The sequence below is a fragment of the Mobula hypostoma genome, chromosome 1, assembly GCF_963921235.1.
Source record: "Mobula hypostoma chromosome 1, sMobHyp1.1, whole genome shotgun sequence".
Taxonomy (NCBI): Eukaryota; Metazoa; Chordata; class Chondrichthyes; order Myliobatiformes; family Myliobatidae; genus Mobula; species Mobula hypostoma.
This window is the reverse complement of record NC_086097.1, coordinates 192,045,289-192,065,146: the sequence shown is the minus strand read 5'-3', so window position 1 is coordinate 192,065,146 and position 19,858 is coordinate 192,045,289. Positions and strand designations below refer to the sequence as shown.

Genomic DNA, 19,858 nt, shown 5'->3' with positions numbered 1-19,858 from the left:
GGAATAAACGGGACCTTTTCAGAATGGCAGGCGGTGACTAGTGGGGTACCGCAAGGCTCAGTGCTGGGACCCCAGTTGTTTACAATATATATTAATGACTTGGATGAGGGAATTAAATGCAGCATCTCCAAGTTTGCGGATGACACGAAGCTGGGTGGCAGTGTTAGCAGTGAGGAGGATGCTAAGAGGATGCAGGGTGACTTGGATAGGTTGGGTGAGTGGGCAAACTCATGGCAGATGCAATTTAATGTGGATAAATGTGAAGTTATCCACTTTGGTGGCAAAAATAGGAAAACAGATTATTATCTGAATGGTGGCCGATTAGGAAAAGGGGAGGTGCAACGAGACCTGGGTGTCATTATACACCAGTCATTGAAAGTGGGCATGCAGGTACAGCAGGCGGTGAAAAAGGCGAACGGTATGCTGGCATTTATAGCGAGAGGATTCGAGTACAGGAGCAGGGAGGTACTACTGCAGTTGTACAAGGCCTTGGTGAGACCACACCTGGAGTATTGTGTGCAGTTTTGGTCCCCTAATCTGAGGAAAGACATCCTTGCCATAGAGGGAGTACAAAGAAGGTTCACCAGATTGATTCCTGGGATGGCAGGTCTTTCATATGAAGAAAGACTGGATGAACTGGGCTTGTACTCGTTGGAATTTAGAAGATTGAGGGGGGATCTGATTGAAACGTATAAGATCCTAAAGGGATTGGACAGGCTAGATGCGGGAAGATTGTTCCCGATGTTGGGGAGGTCTAGAACGAGGGGTCACAGTTTGAGGATAGAGGGGAAGCCTTTTAGGACCGAGGTTAGGAAAAACTTCTTCACACAGAGAGTGGTGAATCTGTGGAATTCTCTGCCACAGCAAACTGTTGAGGCCAGTTCATTAGCTATGTTTAAAAGGAAGTTAGATATGGCCCTTGTGGCTACAGGGGTCACGGGGTATGGAGGGAAGGCTGGGTTCTGAGTTGGATGATCAGCCATGATCATAATAAATGGCGGTGCAGGCTCGAAGGGCCGAATGGCCTACTCCTGCACCTATTTTCTATGTTTCTATGTTTCTACTATATTTGCTGCCTTTTTTGATTCTGCATCCCTAATGCACCAATAATCACCCTACTGGCTGCAATTTTGTCCTATCATCTGCCTGCTCTTCCTGATAGTCTGACTGCATGCTATCTTTTCTCTTTTACCATCCACCCTATCCTGAGTCCCTTCACTCCAGTTCCTAGTCCCCTGTCAAATTATTTTCTTCAGGGTGCTCCAGTTTCCTCCCACGGTCCAAAGACATAACGGTTGGTAGGTTACTTGGTCATTGTAAATTGTCACATGATTATGCTAGGATTCAATCAGGGCTCAAAGGGCCAGAAAAGCTTATACTGCACTGCATCTCAATAAAATAAAATAATAAAGATACAATGCAGGGAACCTGGGAAATTACACCATTTCCTGTATCTTGGTAGCTGTCTCTCAGCAGAGGCAAATATTAATGATAATGTCTATCATTGTCTTCATTCTGCCAGCATAGTCTTTGGTCAATTCGGCATAAGGGTACTGGGAAATCATGATCTGAATCTTGCTCAAAACCCATGGTTTTGCAACAGTAGTAATTCCTGCCCTCGCATATGGTCTTGAAACCTGGAATATCGACAGCAAACACTACAGTATACTTGAACATTACAACATGTCCCAGAAACAGATTTCCATGTAAAAAAGGGGAAAAGATTTAAGAATGCAACCTTCCCTCCATTCCCTGTCAAGATTATGCAAAGTAGTGAAGACACATTTGGGGTAGTATTGGGAACCTCAAAGTGACACATCTGAAACACCCAGAAATGGCAGGAAGGGCCCACTACCTAAATCCTACCCATCCACCTAGCCTATGCTACCCAATCTGTGGAGAAGACTGTAGCTCCTACAATGGCCTCATCAGTCACCTCAGCACCCACAGAACATGAAATGAAGAGGTCTGCCCTTGATCCTGTGAGCTTATCTCATTAGAGAAGACATACGAATTATACAGGCCTGCTGAGAGGTCATTCTCCACCAGCACCATCACCTTAAGCTCATTGTAATTGTCTGTTTCAAGATTCCAGGCATTTCTCATGCATAATGCCTCCATTAACTTCCTGATAGAGTGTGCCTCCATTTCAGGACTGTTTCACCTGTAGCATTCTCACCTCTCTGGTGGTCATTATTTACTACAGCTCACCCTGAAAAAATTTCTTCTCTTCAGTCTGGGAGAAGCAATTTGTAGATAATATTCATGGATATCCTGTATGCTTGCAACATAATCCTGGCATTCATTTGAACTTTACTCTAATATAGAGTACATAACCACTAGATGGGCCCTGGACGACCTTCAAATAAACTTCATGTTGATATCTCTACAGTGGCCATGGGTTACTAATACACCCTTGTTCCAATAAACACATTGATGAAGTGGATCAAAGTTTTTCCAGTGGAAGATCTGTCCTTGCTCGAGAGGTGTCTGGAGATGAGAAAGGAGGGGTTTCAGTGCACAGAAATGAAGTAAAGATGGAGAAGTGCCAACATTGATGTGAAAAATATATGGGAATAATACAAGATTTAGCAGTGGAAACTACAAGGTTTTACTGGAGACATAAGATGCTGGTATCTGAAAAACAAGCTGCTTGAAGAACAGCAGGTGAGGCAGCATCCATAGAGATACAGAGAATTGACATTTCAAGTTGAATTCAACTGGACGGAAACAGTAGAGGGAAGATCACCGGTATAAAGAGGTGGGGGCAAGGGATAAGGCAAGAGCTAGGTTGTGGAGATGTTGGAGTCATGTGGGACAGGAAACGGTAGAGATAGTCATAGAGGTTAGGAGATGAGAGGTGATGATAGGTAGGCAGCAGATTATAGAGTTCTGATCAGAAAATAAGTTGTAGATGGGAACAGTGGAGGGAAGGGAATCAATGGGAGAAGTATGTGGTTGATGGACAGATAGAGTAGGTGGGAGTGAAAGAAACTGGGAGATAGGGAGTTTGGGGGATGGATTAGAAAGAAGGTTGCATGTGAGAAGACCTGGTAAGGACAGGGCAAAAAGTAAGAATAGATGTAGAGCAGGCAAGCTGAAACTGGAGAATTCAACGTTCATACAATCAGGTTATACCGAATCCAGGATGAATAAGAGATACTGTTTTTCTAGTTTGCATTTGGCTTCATCCTGGCAATGGAGGAAGCCAAGATGGTGTGGAAGGGGAAGGGAAATTAAAATGGCTTACAACTAGCATCTCTATTTGTCTATGGCACAGGTGCTCAGGAAAGCAATCGCCGAGTCTGCACTTGATTTCACCAACATAGAGGAGGCCACATCGAAATCCTTAAGTGAAATAGACAAGGTTGGAGGAGATACATGGGCTCCTCTGCCTCCCCTGAAATGGCTGCTCAGGGCCCTAGATTGTGGTGAGGGACGAGGTATAGCGGCAGATATTGAACCTTCTGTAGATGCAGGGGAAAGCACTTGGGAGAGGCTGAGGGATGGGTTGGGGGGGATGCATAAACCAAGGTGTCACAGAGAGAGTGGGCTCTGTAGAACGTAGAAAAAAAGACAATAGCGAAGATGTGGCTAGTGGTGGGATCACATTGCACCTGGCAGAATTGTGGAAGAACTATGTGTCAGATACAGAGGCTGGTAGGATGAAAGATAAGGACTGAGCAAACTCTATCCCTTTTTTATCTGTAAGAAAGCAGTGTGAGGAAATATAACAAATGACTCCATCAACTATTATGATGATGTTGGGGGAGGTGAGGAGGAAGCCTTCCTCTTGAGATGGAAGCAAGAGCCTTCAAGAAAGGGAAGGGAGGTGTTGAACATGGACTAAATGAACGTGAGGGCCGAGTAGAAGTTGGTAAGAAATTTGATGAAATTACTGAGCTCCCCACGGGTGGTGCCTCCCAGGTGTGAGGGTCAGGGATGCCTCAGATCAGGTCCATGGCATTCTAAAAGGATAGGATGAACAGTCAGAACTCATTGTACATATTGGTTTTAATAAAATAGGTAGAAAAAGAGGGGAGGTCCTGAAGGGAGGTAGGCAGAAAGCAGAAAGCTGAAAAGCAAGACCTCTCAGATAGTAATCCTTGAATTGCTGCCTGTGCCATGTGCCAGTGAGGATAAGAATAGAATGATTTGTCAGATGAATGGGTGGCTGAGGAACTGGTTCAGGGGGCAGGGTTTCGACTTGTGGAACAATCAGATCTCTTCATGGAAGATATGACTGCAGAAGGATGGGTTACACCTGAACCCAGGGGGGACCAATAGCTCTACGGGCAAATTTACTAGAACTGAGGGGGAGGATCTAAACTAATTTTGCAGTGGAATTGGAAGTGAAATGGTAGGGCTGAGGATGGAGCATTTGGTAGACAACTAGATGGACTGTGTAGTGTGACTGTGAGAAAATACAGGCAGATGATAGGGCAAAATTGCAGTCATTTGGATGAGCTAAAGTGTAAGATAAAAAAAAATGATGAAAACAGAACTGAAAGCATTATATTTGAAAGTATGCAATTAGAGACTGGTAGGTATGATTTTGTGGACATTTTTGGGAACATAATTGGGAGCTTAACATATCAGAAGGACAGGCAGGTAAGCAGAAGGCGTGGTGTGACTCTACTGATAACAAAAAATGAAATCAAATCCTTTATATAGGATTGGAGGATGTAGAGTCCTTATGGTTAGAGTTAAGAAACTGCAAAGGTAAAAAGAGCCTGATAGTAGTTATATACAGGCTTCCAAACTGTAGCCAGGATATGGGCTACAAATTACAAAGGGAGATAGGAAAGGCACGTAAAGGGCCAATGTTACAAAACTCATGGAGGATTTCAGTAAGCAGTTAGATTGGGAAAATCAAGTTGATGCTGGATCACAAGAGAGGCAATTTGTAGAATCCCTGCAAGAAGGCTTTTTAGAACAGCTTGTGGTTGAGCTGTCTAGGGGAATGGCAATTCTGGATTGGGTGTTGTATAATTACCCAAATTTGATTAGGGAGATTAAATTAAAGGAACTCTTAGGAGGCAGTAATCATAATATAATAGAATTAATCCTGCAGTTTGAGAAGGAGAAGGCCAAGCTAAAATTGGATGTATCAGTATTACGGTGGAGGCATGAGAAAGGAGCTGGCGAAAGTTGATTGGAAGGGGACACTAGCAGGGATGACAGCAGAATTACAATGGCTGAAGTTTCTGGGGGCAATTCAGAAAGCACAAGATAGATGCATCAAAAAGATGAGTAAGTATTCTAAAAAGAGGATCAAGCAACTGTGGCTAAAGGAAGTCAAAGACAGCATAAAATCAAAAGAAAAGACATTGAAATATCAAAAGTTATTCAGAAGTTACAGGATTGGGAAACTTTTAAAACCCAAGAGAAGGCAAATAAAAAGACCATAAGAAGAGAAAAGATGAAATATAAAGGTAACCTAGACAATAATATTGCAAATTGCAAATGTCACTCCTCTCTTTACGAAGGAAGGGAGCTAGAACAAAGGAAATTATAGGCCAGTTAGCCTGACTTCAGTGGTTGAAAAAATATTGGAGTCTATTATTAAGGTTGAAATTTTGGGTACTTGCGGGCACATGATGAAATAGGACAAAGTCAGCTTGGATTTCTAAAGGAGGTATCTTACCCACCAAATCTGTCGGAATTCCTTGAGGAAATAACAGGTAGAATAGATGAAGGAGAGTCAGTGGATGTTGTTTATTTGGATTTTCAGAAGGCCTCTGACAAGATGGCGCACATGAGACTGCTTAATAAGGTAAGAGCCCATGGAATAACAGGACGTTTACCAGCATGTATAGAAGATTGACTGACAGGAAGGAGGAAAAGAGTGGGAATGAAGGGAGCCTTTTCTGATTGGCTACCAGTGACTAGCGGTGTGCCACAGGGGTCAGTGTTGGGACCATTTCTTTTCACGTTATATGTCAATGATTTGGATGAAGGAATAAATGGTTTTGTGGTCAAGTTTGTGAATGATACAAAGATAGGTGGAGGATCAGGTAGTATTGAGGAGGCAGGGTTTCTGCAGGAGGACTTAAACAGGTAGGGAGTATAACCTTCTCACCGTGGCTTGTATACAGACTTGGCTCGTTAGCTAATTCTGCTAACAGCCACGGGTCTCAGCGGTGAGAAGGGCAGATTTTGTCAACAATACAGGTCTAGGGTCGGTATGATTTGGGGTTCAACCAAACAGGAACATCCTGATGTTCCAATTAAAGGAACCTCGATTTGAGTGAATACTGTGTAAATACTGCCCATGCACATTTACAGTAGCCCAGGTATGACAGATCATACACCAGCTTGAAATTATAAAGTATCTTTACCAGATTTTCAAATTTAACAAACAGTTACAGGAAAAGAAAAGAAAAATAAATGAGCTCACTATAGGAAAAAAACAGTCCAATGTGCACATAACGTTGGGGCTCATAATGGAGTAGTTGGGGGGTATCATTTTACTCAAGCACTTGACCCACTGTCTGCGTGAAAGCACCCGCCACAATTCGAACTCCCCTCGAAGACCACCTCGAATGAATTCGCTCTCTCTCTTAGGAGTATTGCTCTGCCTCCTTGGAGCCATTCACCTACACAAAGCACTTCTTGTAAGAGGGTCTCTCCTTCCAATGGCATTCTGTGGCATCTTCCCTTGTGCACCGCTCCACAGCCACCTCCAAAAGATCCCAAACCAGCCTACTGTCCTTCAGAAAACTCCTCCCCACAACTCCCTAGAACCTTCTCACACGTCCCACAATCCTGATTGGCTGACACACATTCCTAAGTTAGACAACATGGCTCCTTGTCTTAGCCAAAGCCAAAACACACTTTCCAGCATGGCACACTGCTTTTACAGAAAACTGCTAATATAAGCTACCTTACAGCATTGCAATAGAAATCCTAACCAGGGCACTACAGGGGAATGGACAAGGAAGTGGCAGAAGGAATATAGTGTAGGGGTGAGTATTGTCATGCACTTTGGTAGAAGGAATAAAGGCATGGTCTATTTCCTAAGTGGGCAGAAAATTCAAAAACCAGAGGTGCAATGGGACTTGGGTGTCCTTGTGCAGGATTCCCTAAAGGTTAACTTGCTGGTTGAGTCAGTGGTAAAGAAGGCAAATGCAATGTCAGGATTCATTTCAAGAGGACTAGAATAGAAAAGTAAGGATTCTATGGCTTCCTAAATCATTGGTCAGAACACACAGAGTGTTGTGAGCAAGCTTGGGGCCCCTTATCTAAGAAAAGATGTACAGCCATTGGAGTGGATCCAGAGGAGTTTCATGAGAATGAAAGGGTTAACATATGAGGAGAGTTTGATTTGCTCTGGGCCTGTATTCACTGGAGTTCAGAAGAATGAGGGGGAAATCTCATTGCAACTTTTGAATATTGAAAGACCTAGATAATGTGGATGTGGAGGAGATGTCTCCTATAGTGGGGGAAGTCTCGGACCAGAGGGCACAGTCCAAGAACAGAGGTACATATATCCATTTACAACAGAGATGAGGAAAAATTTCTTTAGGCACCAGTTGGTAAATCTGTGAAATTCATTGCCACAGACAGATGTGCATGCCAATTAATTGGATATAATTAATGCAGAAATTGTTCAGTTTTTGGTTAATCAGGGCATCAAAGGTTATTGGGAGAAGGCAAGAAAATAGGGTTGAGACGGCTGCTAGGAACCAGACTGATGTTGCTCACCAAAATCAATCTGTAAAAAGTACCAAAAACATTTGATTGAGAAGTGAAGGCACATATGTTAATGTGTTTATATGAAGTCCCTAATCCAATAAAGATAATGGGTTTCCATTAAGTAAAAGGAGACCTCATATCCTAGACAATTTATTTATTATTCTTCACACTTGTTCTGTGTCTTCTGAGATTATCTTCTGTCTTCTGGAAAAGGTTCAAAGAAGGTTCACAGAAATATTTCCAGGATTGAAAAGCTTGTCATATGAGGAGTGTTTGATAGCTCTGGACCTTTATTCACTGGAATGAAACCTATCGAATGTTGAAAGGCCTTGACAGAGTGGATGTGGAGAGGATATTTCCTATGGCCGGGGAATCTAAGACCGGAGGACACAGCCTCAGAATAGAGGGACGTTTTTTTAGAGTGGAGATGAGGAGGAATTTCTTTAGCCAGAGAGTGGTGAATCTGTGGAATTTGTTGCTACAGGTGATTGTAGAGGCCAAGTCATTGGGTATATTTAAGGAAGAGGTTGATGGATTCCTGTTTAGTCAAGGCACGTTGGGATATGGAGAGAAGACAGGAGATTGAAGCTGAGAGGGAAAATAAATCAGCATGATGAAACAGCAGTGTAGACTCAATGGGACAAATGGTCTAATTCTGCTCCTATATCCCATGGTCTTATGCTCAAATTACCAATTAATATACAGTATTAATGTTCCCACTGAATGTCCATTCTACAGATCTGGTGGAAGGTTATCAACCAGAAATATGTTTTCTTCAAAGGTAGTTCCTTGTTCAAATACTTTCAATATTTTCTATGTTTATTTACAATTCCTGGTTTCTGTAGACCTTAGTTTCTGTATGTGCACTTCCCATATTGAGGTGTAAGGGAGATTCCAGCACAGCTACAATGTTATTTCTAGTTTTGGCTGTATCAGCGATTTAGATGGATAATTACTTTAGTAAGTCAATGCTGGCCATACAGATTACCCACTGCTTGGGAAAACAGATGTCTATAGGGAGCTGAAAACAGTCAGATTCGGCATTAGGAATAAACAGCTGACATCCACCCTCCAAATCTGCAGACCTGGCCTCTTTCCATTTGTTTGCTAGTAAGTGAAAGAAACACAAAATAACTGCAAATGCTGGAAATTTGAAATAAAAACAAGTACTGAAAACAGCCAACATCTCATGTAGAGGGAGAGAAACAGAGTTCATATTTCAAGTCAATTACCCTTCTTCATAATAGGAGGTCATGTTAGCTATCCTGCCCTCCCACACTGTCATTTCCACCAAACTGAAACATTGCCAGGAACTGTTCCCAATGGTCCTCAGCTTTTGTTTTCTCCTCTAATTTTTCCACCTGGTAGATGACGGGCCTGCAATCTTCCTGGTTAACGGGAGTGAAATATTGAATAATGACAGTGTAAACTTTGTAGGCATTCTCAGCACATCTTCTGGCACACCATCTTTGTTCTCCTTTTGTGAGATGCTGGGACCTGTGTTTTCTGAATAGCAGTTTGTTTCACAATTTTTAAAGATATATATACGTATCTACAATGCATGATATTACCTGCAGAATTTTTTGTAACATAAATATCAATTTTGGTGGTGCTATCACCTTCACCTCCTAGTCATGGACATGTCAGTCCATGGCCTCCTCTACTGTTGCAATGAGGCCTCACAGGTTGGAGGAGCAACACCTTATATTCTGTCTGGGTAGCCTCCGGCCTGATAGCCTGAACATCGATGTCTTGAACTTTCAGTAATGTCCCCTTCACCATTCCCTATTCCCCATTCCCTTTTCTCCCTCTCTCATCTTATCTCCTTACCTGCCCATCACCCCTCTCTGGTGTTCCTGCACCATTTCTTTCACCAATCAACTGCCCAGCTCTTTACTTCACCTCTCCCAATTTTATCTGTCACCTTGTGGCTTCCTTCCCTCCTCCCACTTTCCTACTCTGATTCCTCATCTTTTTTTTCCAGTCCTGATGAAGGGTCTTGGCCCGAAACGTTGACTATGCTCTTTTCCGAAGACGCTACCTGGCCTGCTGAGTTCCTCCGGCATTTTGTATGTGTTGCAGAGGTTTGTTGCTGTGATTCCCAGACAGGGACCAGAGCACATTATCTAGGCTGATACCTCTTTGCAGGGCTAACATTTAGCTATTGAAACCTAACTTTTTAAAATGAAAAATATGGTTGCTTGCACTTCCAAAATTCCTGTCCCACTGACTTCTACACTGTACTATACAGCTAATAGTGCAAGCAACAAGTACAGATGTCTTATTTTTGCATATTAAAGTGGTCTTGTAAACTGTGCAAAAGCAAAATTTGAAGTGCAGTAGGGAAGTTTCATTGTTACTATTCAATACTTTAACCAACTCCACTAATAATGGAAATTCCAGTCAATGATCTTGCAGCTGCTGTCGGACTTCAGTACATATTGATCTCCCTTTGTTTGCCTACAATACATTGCAATTCGTTGACTGTAAAGAACAATTTGAGAAAGTGGAAATCTCTAAATGCTCAGGGTTTTGGTGCTCCTGGATTGGCAGATGTCACAAACTATTGAAAGTCCTTTCCATCAATATCTGAATAGTTTTTTACTTTGATTGTTTAGATGTTTCATGGTCTAATATAAAGGTGAGTAGAAGGGGAGCACAGCAAGTGGGCCCAGGTAAGAAGACAGGGAGCACAGCAAACTTTACCGAATACTGAACCACCTGAAGTACTCAAACAGTGTATTGTAGTATTATTTGAGTTTTGATGGAAATATAAGTAGTCATTGTTTTTTTTCTCTAATTTAGTCAACTATAATCTGGGAGATCAGATTTATTATGTTTTGTTACTGAGGTCAGGACAAAGAAAATGAGTAGGTATAAATGATAGTTCAAACTTTGTAGTGGCAATAAAAGAAATGATTTTGCTCAATGTTACCTCTACATATACATACTTATTGTAAATTAGTTTAGATAGAAGATATTTGATATAGTTCACAGGATTATTGTAAATTGGTTTCTTGTATTTTGCGCATATTCAAACACTTACAAAGCATTATGCTAGGATTTAAGTATAAAGCTGATTACTGGTAGCATATCAGCTTCATGTGTACCATATAAAGAGAGAAGATTTAGATCAAGTCTTAGTCTGGACATAATTTCACTTGCTTGTTTTGGTTAGGTTTTCTAATATAGCATTAGAAAGAGACAAACTGCCTGATTAGGATAGTGCAACAGGAGATTGTTAAGATGTATATTACTGAGGTTTACAAGCTGAAGTGATGGAGGCATTTACAGATAGTATTTATTCTTCATTCTTCAGGATTTAAAGAAGGTAGAGAAATATACACTCAATGGCCACTTTATTAGGTACACTTGCAAATGTGCTCATGAATGCAAATATCTAATCAGCCTATCACGTGGCAGCAACTCAAAGTTCAAAGTTCAAATTACACATTATCAAAGTATATACCATATACCTTCTTCTTGCGGGAAGCCTCAAAACAAAGAATGAAATACAATAGTACCCATGAAAAAGCCCACACCATAAGTCCATCAAACATCCCATGTGTGATAAAAAACAGATCATGCAAACAAAAAGAGTGAAGAAATAATACACAGAATATAAACCACAAGTGAGTCTACAGCCATGAGGACAGTTCAGCATTGCAGCCCAATGACTGCAGGCTGCACAGCTGCATGGTCAGTTCAACACTGAGACAAGTACTGATGGCTGCAGGCTGCAGCTGCAGAATCAGTTCAGTGCTGGGGCAAGTCAAGCTTGACATGAGTATGGAGCTGAACACCAGTTTGTCCTTTGCCCTGGCCTTGATGACTTAGTATTTTTAATCTGGCTTGGTGCATAAAAGCATGCAGACATGGTCAAGAGGTTCAGGTGCTGTTCACAGCGAACATCGGAATGAGGAACAAATGTGATCTAAGTGACTTTAACTATGGAATGATTCTTGGTGCCAGATGGGGTGGTTTGAATATCGCAGAAACTGCTGATCTCCTACAATTTTCATGCACCAAAGTCTCTCTCGTGTTTACAGAGAATGGTGTGAAAAACAAAAACTTCCAGTGAGTGGCAATTCTCTGTAGTGAAGCATCGTGTTAATATGAGGGGCCAGAGAAGAGTGGCCAAACTGGTTCAAGCTGACAGGAAGGTGACAGTAACTCAAGTAACTACACTTTACAATGGTGGTATGCAGAGGGACATCTCTAAATGCATAACAAGTTGAACCTTGAAGTGAATGAGATACAGCAGGAGAAGACCATAAGACCATAAAATGTAGGAGCAGAATTAGACCATTCAGACCATCAAGTCTGCTCTGCCATTCCATCATAGCTGACTTATTTTCCCATTCACCTACCTTTGCCCTGTAATCTTTGACACCCTTGTCAATCAAGAAACTATTGACCTCCTCTTTAAATATATTCATCGCCATGGCCTCCATAGCCATCTGTGGCAATTAATTGCACACAAATATACTCTGTCTAAAGAAATTCATCCCCATCTCTGTTCTAAAGGGACGTCCTTCTATTCCGAGCTTGTGTCCTTTGGTCCTAAACTCCCCTGATACGGGAAATATCCTCTCCACATCCACTCTTCTCAGCCTTTCAATATTCAATGAGATCCCCCCCAACACTTATTCTTCTAAATTCCGATGAGTACAGGCCCTGAGCCATCAAATGCTCTTCATGCATTATTCCTCTTCCCTGGGATATCTGTTCTATAGGGATGTCCTTGTATTTTGAGGCTGTGCCCTCTGATCCTAGACTCTGTCACTATTGTTTCCCATACTCTGGGGTTAGGGCAGAGAGTTCCCCATAACTACCGTTCCAGACATAGTCACCCTCTGTGGATTGCAGGATCTTGCTGTGTACAGATTGGTTGATGTATTACAGCAGAGACTATAGAGGTTGACAAAGACGCAGTGAGTGCTGTTGTTACCACAAACATACACTCATACCCATTTATTCAGTACCTACTGTACTTAATAGAAAGACCACTGAGTGTAAAATATGAATTGAAAAACTATTGAATTGCACTTAAAATTTTTCATGTCACATGATGTCTGCAAATAACTTTTTTATGTTTCAAATTCTGATAAAGTCTGACTGTAAAATGAGTGAAACTATGGAACACATTGAATTATAATTGTTTATTTATTTATTCCCAAAGAGTTAAAATATTGTGTTAGATATTCTACAATCAATTTCCATAGGAATCCTGAGGAAAGTTTTACAGTAAATAGTATCAAGATGATAAATTCATAATTAATTATTAACTGAAAAGGTTTTGGAGAGCATACAAGTGTGCGATACAATTGCTTTGTTAATTTGACACTTTACACAATACTTGTGTAGCATTGTCAAAAGAACTGTAAGTCAACCAAATTTATCTTCTTTACAGCAATCCCCAGAACAGAAATATGTCTTCTTTGGTTTGCATAACATTTTTCAAGAAATAAAGCATGTTGTGAGATCATTGGTTGTAAATTGGGATTGAGTTTCAAAATTTTCAGTTTGAACGTAAGGTGAGGGAAAGGTTAAGAAGGCGATTTTTTTTAGCGGTAGTGATACATTCCTATAAATCATGAAAAGAAACATTTTACACGTTAGTACAAGCAGTCAGTTTAATTTGTTCGCCCAATGCAAACCAAAATCCTATTGCCTACAAGAAAGCATTTGTACCTACGTGGCAGGAGTAACATTAGGCCAGAAGCCAGGAAGCTGTGAACAGATTTATTCTCATAGTTTCCATCTGTGTTTCCTTAGGGTGATCTCTATCTTAGCCCTAAGCCAAGTCATCAATGTAAGACAGCATTGTGCTTTCAGGAGGAGCTCTTAGTAGGTGATGTGACATATTTCTGGTCGACAGCTTGCTGTGGAAAATCAGGTGTACAATCCCGAAGCAATATTAAAAGGAGCTGCCTGAGGTAACGTCTGGAGAATAGTGACAATTTTGTCCTTGTAATGCAGGTGCATTTAGTCTTATGGACATTAAACTTCCATCCGCCTGAAGGAGGACAACCCATCACAGAGCTGCGCCATTGAGCAATTGCCTGAGATGGAAACTGATTTGTGTGAATGTCTATCATTGACATTTAAATAAAGGCATTTCTACCAATCCATAATCCTTAGAATGCTTCAATACCAATGTCTTAGGTCAAATTCATGCTCATAATAATGTAACCCAAATGTGAGACATGCACATTAAGGAATTCCAATATTCTGCTTCAGAGGATATGGTATAACATGAGCAGATTCCACTCCACAGCAGCACAAACTTGTGACTGAGCTTTGTATACCTTATAGGTTGTAGATTAAAAGTTTCACACCTCAATTTACAATTTTCTATGTGAAACGTGAACATTAAAATCTGGGTGACATCACCAGTGCAAGACAGATGAAGTGCTGCATTTTCAGACCCTGCTTGTTCCCATCACATTCTTTTAAAGGGATGTCTGAGGACTGTTCCTGATCATGAAAAATACCAAAAACATGCAGGAGTCAGGCTGCATGCGTGCATGGATAGAAAAGCGTTATTGTTTCATATTGATGATTGTAGTGTTCTCATGCAATGTGTTGAAACTCTGACTAAACACCAAGTTAAACCGGAGCCAATGAAGACAGAGTCATAGTAAGGTTAACCATTTACTGTTCACTCTTCCACATTAACATCGTATGGTGAAAACTGTTGATAAAAAAATACAAACATATACAGCGTCTGTTTCATTCTGGAGACCACGCGCGCTCTCTTCTTTTAGCGAGTGTCTCCAGCCGTCCCGAGTAGCGGGCGAAGGGGGAGGTCGCGTCAAACTGCCATCAGACTCGAGCCAACCCCGCGTTTGAAATTGAAAGCCGACACACACACCGCCCCAACCGTCGCTTCCTTAACAGAAACCAAGTTAATATTTTTACTTCAAATACATTCTTAGGAACTTATGGCATTGCTTCTATAATGGTTCTTTGTGGGTAGAAACAGAGCTCTACACGATCATGCTGCACGCATGGCACCCATCTTCACACCTTCTCTGAGCCAGAGTTACACACAAGACACGGCGAAACCGGAGGTGACATCATCACATGCCACAATATCCCATAGACAATGAATTTACCTTTGTTAAACTATAACTTAACTATCAACCTTTAACCTTAACTAGAAAATAGTTACAAACAAATCATTTAAAACGTAGACTCAACGAAGTCAAATAAATGCCTTAAAGGCAACACAACGATGCTTCATCAGAACTGTAGGAACTGAGAAAGCAAATGAGATACAGACAGAGGGTGGGGTGGAGAGAACAGAGGAATGAGGTGCAGACTGTAATTGTCAATGCAACTTCAAAGACTGATTAAAAAACTGATAAACTTCAAAAATAGAAAAGTGATTCAAAATTTAGTCCAAAGGGCAACAGCAGTTCAATTTCAGGTAAACATTTTTGCTCATTTCTTTCTCTCACATCTTCTCCTCCTCTTACCCCAGTCCCCAGTCCCCACTGCTGATGTCAACATACCTCCTGATTTCAGGTTGTTTCTTTTTTACCACTTCAGTCGTAGCTAATGTTTTCTTTTAATAACCGCCACCTTCCATCTTCGGTGTGCATCTTATGAACCTTCTTTCTCTCAGCTTAAATCACAACTGTTTTCTCATTTTTCCCGTTCTGATCAATTTATAACATTAATTCTATTTCTCTTCCCGCAAGTGCTGCATGACCTGCTGTGTGTGTCCAGTATTTTCTGAAGTTTGGTTTCGAATTCCAGCATCTGCAGTTTCTGCTCCTTTTTATTTCAAGTGACTGACTAACATTTAGGCCCACAGTGAATACCAAAATTAAGGAATCAGATTAATTTGTACTTCCCATATCTTTGCTACTCCCTTGCAAATTCCTCTTCAGTCTGTGAGGAATTTTAGGGCCAATATATGGAAACAATGTGTGTGTGTGTGTGTGTGCGTGTGTGCGTGCGTCCGTGTCTGGCTCATCAGCACTGGACTTCAGGGCGAGAGGTCCCGAGTTTGAATCCAGCTGGCTCCCTTGCCTGGGTTGACTGTCAAGCTAACAACTCGACCTTGTAAAAAAAACATGGAGAGGGCTGGGCTCCGCCAGGTTTCAGATGCCCAAGACATGCCGTACGATGAGCATACCAAAAAGATCGGTGCAAAAAGCTTGTCATGACTATGCCCTGACGACTCCACCAGGCGTTAAGGGCGCGCGCGCGCGTGCGCGCACACACACACACACACACACACACACACACATGGAAACGATGTGATTGAGTACTAAAGCAAAAAAAGATTGCAGCCGATAATCTAGAGGAAGGTGCATGATCAGCTATTGCCAATTCAATATTGAATATGTATATAATTAGAAAGGAAGTAATTGCAGATCAGCTTTGCTAATGGGTGCCGTATGCCTTTGCAGTGAAGGGCAGATGTCTGTCTACATTTAAATATTGTACACTGAGAGAGTGACAAGTTGATTACACTATGTGATTCAGTTTATTGAGACAGAGCTTGTTATTATATCATTGGAAGAATGTTATGACCATGCTGAAAAGCTTTTCAATGCCAATAGTACTAGCCAGATCCACTAACTTAATGGATCTTTTTCTTTGTTATCTCCATGATTTTTGCTACATTTCTAAAACTAAACTTGATTCAATGCTAATTGGTATTAAAGGTATTTTATATAGATATTGGACAACTCTGCCCTCACAGTGTACAATGTAATCTTTTGAGATTACTCTGGTTTAGGTCATGGATTGTTTGCAATGAAGGCAGTGTGATCCAAAAGGCATTTTACAAATGTGGAATGACTGTGTTTCTAGATGTAATCTAGGACCCGTAGCATTTGAATCAAATGCTCTCGCGATGTTCATTCCTCTCTTCATGGCATCAAGGCTGTGAACTGCTCCAACGGCTGTTGTCTCAATAAGTTTTGCAGTGTTTTTGCCCCACTAATATGATGAACTGAGATCGAGGCTTGGGCCTACTCCAACTGCCCGGGGAGCAAACCTAAGGACTCAGTCTGGTTCGAAATGCTGTCATTTGCATCATACACAAAATTACATCATGGAGATACACTTTTCTTTGGTACAAGAATGGGGTAGGACCAGAAATACCCAGCCAAATTGTCAGCCCAATGTTCTAAGCAAAAGGAATTTGCAGCTAACTTCTTCCTAGTTAGCTGTTGATTCTGGATCTACTTACATTGAAAACAAGAGTAGCATGAAAGGGTCCTGCTTCAAGACCTTGTCATTGCCATGATATTTTCCTACATTTATGCTGCTTCTTTAATTAATGACTGACCATATAACTCCAAACATAACATTGTTATATGCGTCCTGCTAAGGTATTCCTAAGGGCTTCTCTCACCAGCTATACCTTTGTCCTTCCTGGAGAGGAAGCATTTTGTTTATATACCATGTATGTGAAGTGATTTTGTGGTGAAAAATGTTCATGTTAGTGAAAGAGCTCAAAGAATTCTATAGCCAAGCTGGTAGATTGATTATAAACACAAGGTATCTTCCAGACACACACAAAATGTTAATGAATAGTCAACATTTTGGGCCAAGATCCTTCATCAGGACTGGATTGTTTATTCCTCTCCTTAGATGTTGCCTGATCTGCTGAGTTCCTCCAGTATTTTGTTTGTGCTGAAATTTGTTTCCTGCGTAGCAATGGTTCAGTTACTTTCTAGGTTACATCTGTAAGTATTATTGGGGCAGATTCCTTCCAAGCTGTCACAATACTTCTCAATTGTATTTTCTAACCTTCAGTTCCCAGCTGCATCAAGCAAATATCTGACCCCTTGAAGTTGATATTAAGTACTTCATAATTCCTTTTTCTAGGTCCATTGGTGGATGGAGATGTTTATAAATGGGGAAGTCAATGCACTTGATTGAGGTCGCCCTGCTCACAGAGCCTTTTCTTTGCCAGTTTTGAAGTTGATGAAGCTTCTCATCCCAGACAGGCTGAGGTCAAATGGGAATGAAAGGTCATTGGTAGTTGATGTTTGCAAGCCTACAAGCTTATTTTTAACGGAAGTGGGAGGGGAAGTCTGCCCTGTCAGCATACCTGCTCGGCCAAATGGACCAGTGACAGCAGAATGTGGCTAAGGTAAGTTTAACTTTTTTTAAATTTTCAAATGAAAACACAGGGGGCCAAGGAATGGAGTTCAGCGATCCAACTTCCGTGATTTTCCTTTCCCTTTCTCAGCCAGTGTCATTTCTGAAAATCCATCTCAGCCCTGCTCCTGAATGTCCTGATCTTTGGCTGCTAATGTCCTACTTCTTTGCCCCTTAAGCTTTATTTGCAAATTTTGAAGTATTTTCCACTGGTAGAGAGAATCTAGCCAATATGAAATTGAGTCTGTTCCACATTAATCATATCTACTCTCTTCCTGCACATTCATTCACACTTACTTCACACTTCACATTCAAACGAGAATTGCTACAAATATGTGAAGAGCAAGAGGATAAGATGTGATAGAATAGGACCAAACAAGTGTGACAGTGGAAAAGTGTGTATGGAACTGGAGAAGATAGCAGAGATACTTAATGAATACTTTGCTTCAGTATTCACTACGGAAAAGGAACTTGGCGATTGTAAGGATGACTTACAGGGGATTGGAAAGCTTGAGCACATAGACCTTAAGGAAGAGGATGTGCTGGAGCTTTAGGAAAGCATCAAGTTGGATAAGTCACCAGGACCAGACAAGATGTACCCCAGACAACTGTGGGAGGCAAGGGAGGAGATTGCTGAATCTCTGGCAATGGTCTTTGCATCGCCAATGGGGATGGGAGAGATTCCAGAGGATCAGAAGGTTGTGGATGTTGTTCCCTTATTCAAGAAAGGGAGTAAAGATAGCCCAGGAAATTATAGACCAGTGAGTCTTACTTCAGTGGTTAGTAAGTTGATGGAAAAGATCCTGAGAGACAGGATTTATGAGCATTTGGAGAGGCATAATATGATTATATAGTCAGCATGGATTTGTCAAAGGCAGGTTGTGCCTTATAAGCTGATTAAATTTTTTGAGGATGTAACTAAACACATTGATGAAGTTAGAGCAGTAGATGTAATGTATATGAATTTCAGCAAGGTATTTGTAAAAGTACCCCATTTAAGGATTATTGAGAAAGTAAGGAGGCATGGGATCCAAGGGGACCTTGCTTTTTGGATCCAAAATTGGCTTGCCCACAGAAGGCAAAGAGTGGTTGTAGACGGGTCATATTCTGCATGGAGGTCGGTGACCAGTGGAGTGCCTCAGGGATCTGTTCTGGGACCCCTTCTCTTCGTGATTTTTATAAATGACCTGGATGAGGAAGTGGAGGGATGGGTTAGTAAATTTGCTGATGACACAAAGGTTGGGGGTGTTGTGCATAGTGTGGAGGGCTGTCAGAGGTTACAGTGGGACATCGATTGGATGCAAAACTGGGCTGAGAAGTGGCAGATGGAATTCAACCCAGATAATTGTGAGGTTGACTCTGTGGTTAAGATGGCATACAGTGTATTGGCCTTCATCAATCGTGGAATTGAATTTAGGAGCCGAGAGGTAATGTTGCAGCTATATAGGTTCCAGGTCAGACTCCGCTTGGAGTACTGTGCTCAGTTCTGGTCACCTCACTACAGGAAAGATGTGGAAACCATAGAAAGGGTGGAGAGGAGATTTGCAAGGATGTTGCCTGGATTGGGGAGCATGCCTTATGAGAACAGGTTGAGTGAACTAGGCCTTTTCTCCTTGGAGTGGCAGAGGATGAGAGGTGACCTGATAGAGGTGCATAAGATGATGGGAGGCATTGATCGTGTGGATAGTGAGAGGCTTTTTCCCAGGGCCGAAATGGCTAACATGAGAGTGCACAGTTTGAAGGTGCTTGGAAGTAGGTACAGAGGAGATGTCATGGTACGTTTTTTACGCAGAGAGTGGTGAGTGCGTGGAATAAGCTGCCAGCGATGGTGGTGGAGGCAGATATGATAGGGTCTTTTCAGAGACTCCTGGATGGATACATGGAGCTTAGAAAAATAGAGGGCTATGGGTAACCTTAGCTAATTTCTAAGTACGTACATGTTCGGCATACTATTGTGGGCTGAAGTGCCTGTATTGTGCTGTAGGTTTTCTATGTTTCTATGTTTTCTTTCTCCAACTACCTCAGAGCT

The 19,858-nt window shown here is 41.5% G+C and overlaps 2 long non-coding RNA genes across 7 annotated transcripts in view; one reads left to right on the top strand and one right to left on the bottom strand.

Moving 5' to 3' along the window:
• Positions 1-2,484: 2,484 nt before the first annotated feature.
• LOC134342809 (uncharacterized) overlaps positions 2,485-19,858 on the top strand; it is a 40,874-nt gene continuing 23,500 nt past the window's right edge. For all 3 annotated transcript variants that reach the window (XR_010017103.1, XR_010017104.1, XR_010017109.1), the window contains exons 1-2: positions 2,485-2,667; positions 17,554-17,821. This is a non-coding gene — a long non-coding RNA (uncharacterized LOC134342809). The remainder of the gene's footprint in view (positions 2,668-17,553; positions 17,822-19,858) is intronic.
• Positions 14,184-19,858, bottom strand: part of LOC134342799 (uncharacterized) — a 67,446-nt gene continuing 61,771 nt past the window's right edge. For all 4 annotated transcript variants that reach the window (XR_010017102.1, XR_010017100.1, XR_010017099.1 and 1 more), the window contains exon 3: positions 14,184-14,593. This is a non-coding gene — a long non-coding RNA (uncharacterized LOC134342799). The remainder of the gene's footprint in view (positions 14,594-19,858) is intronic.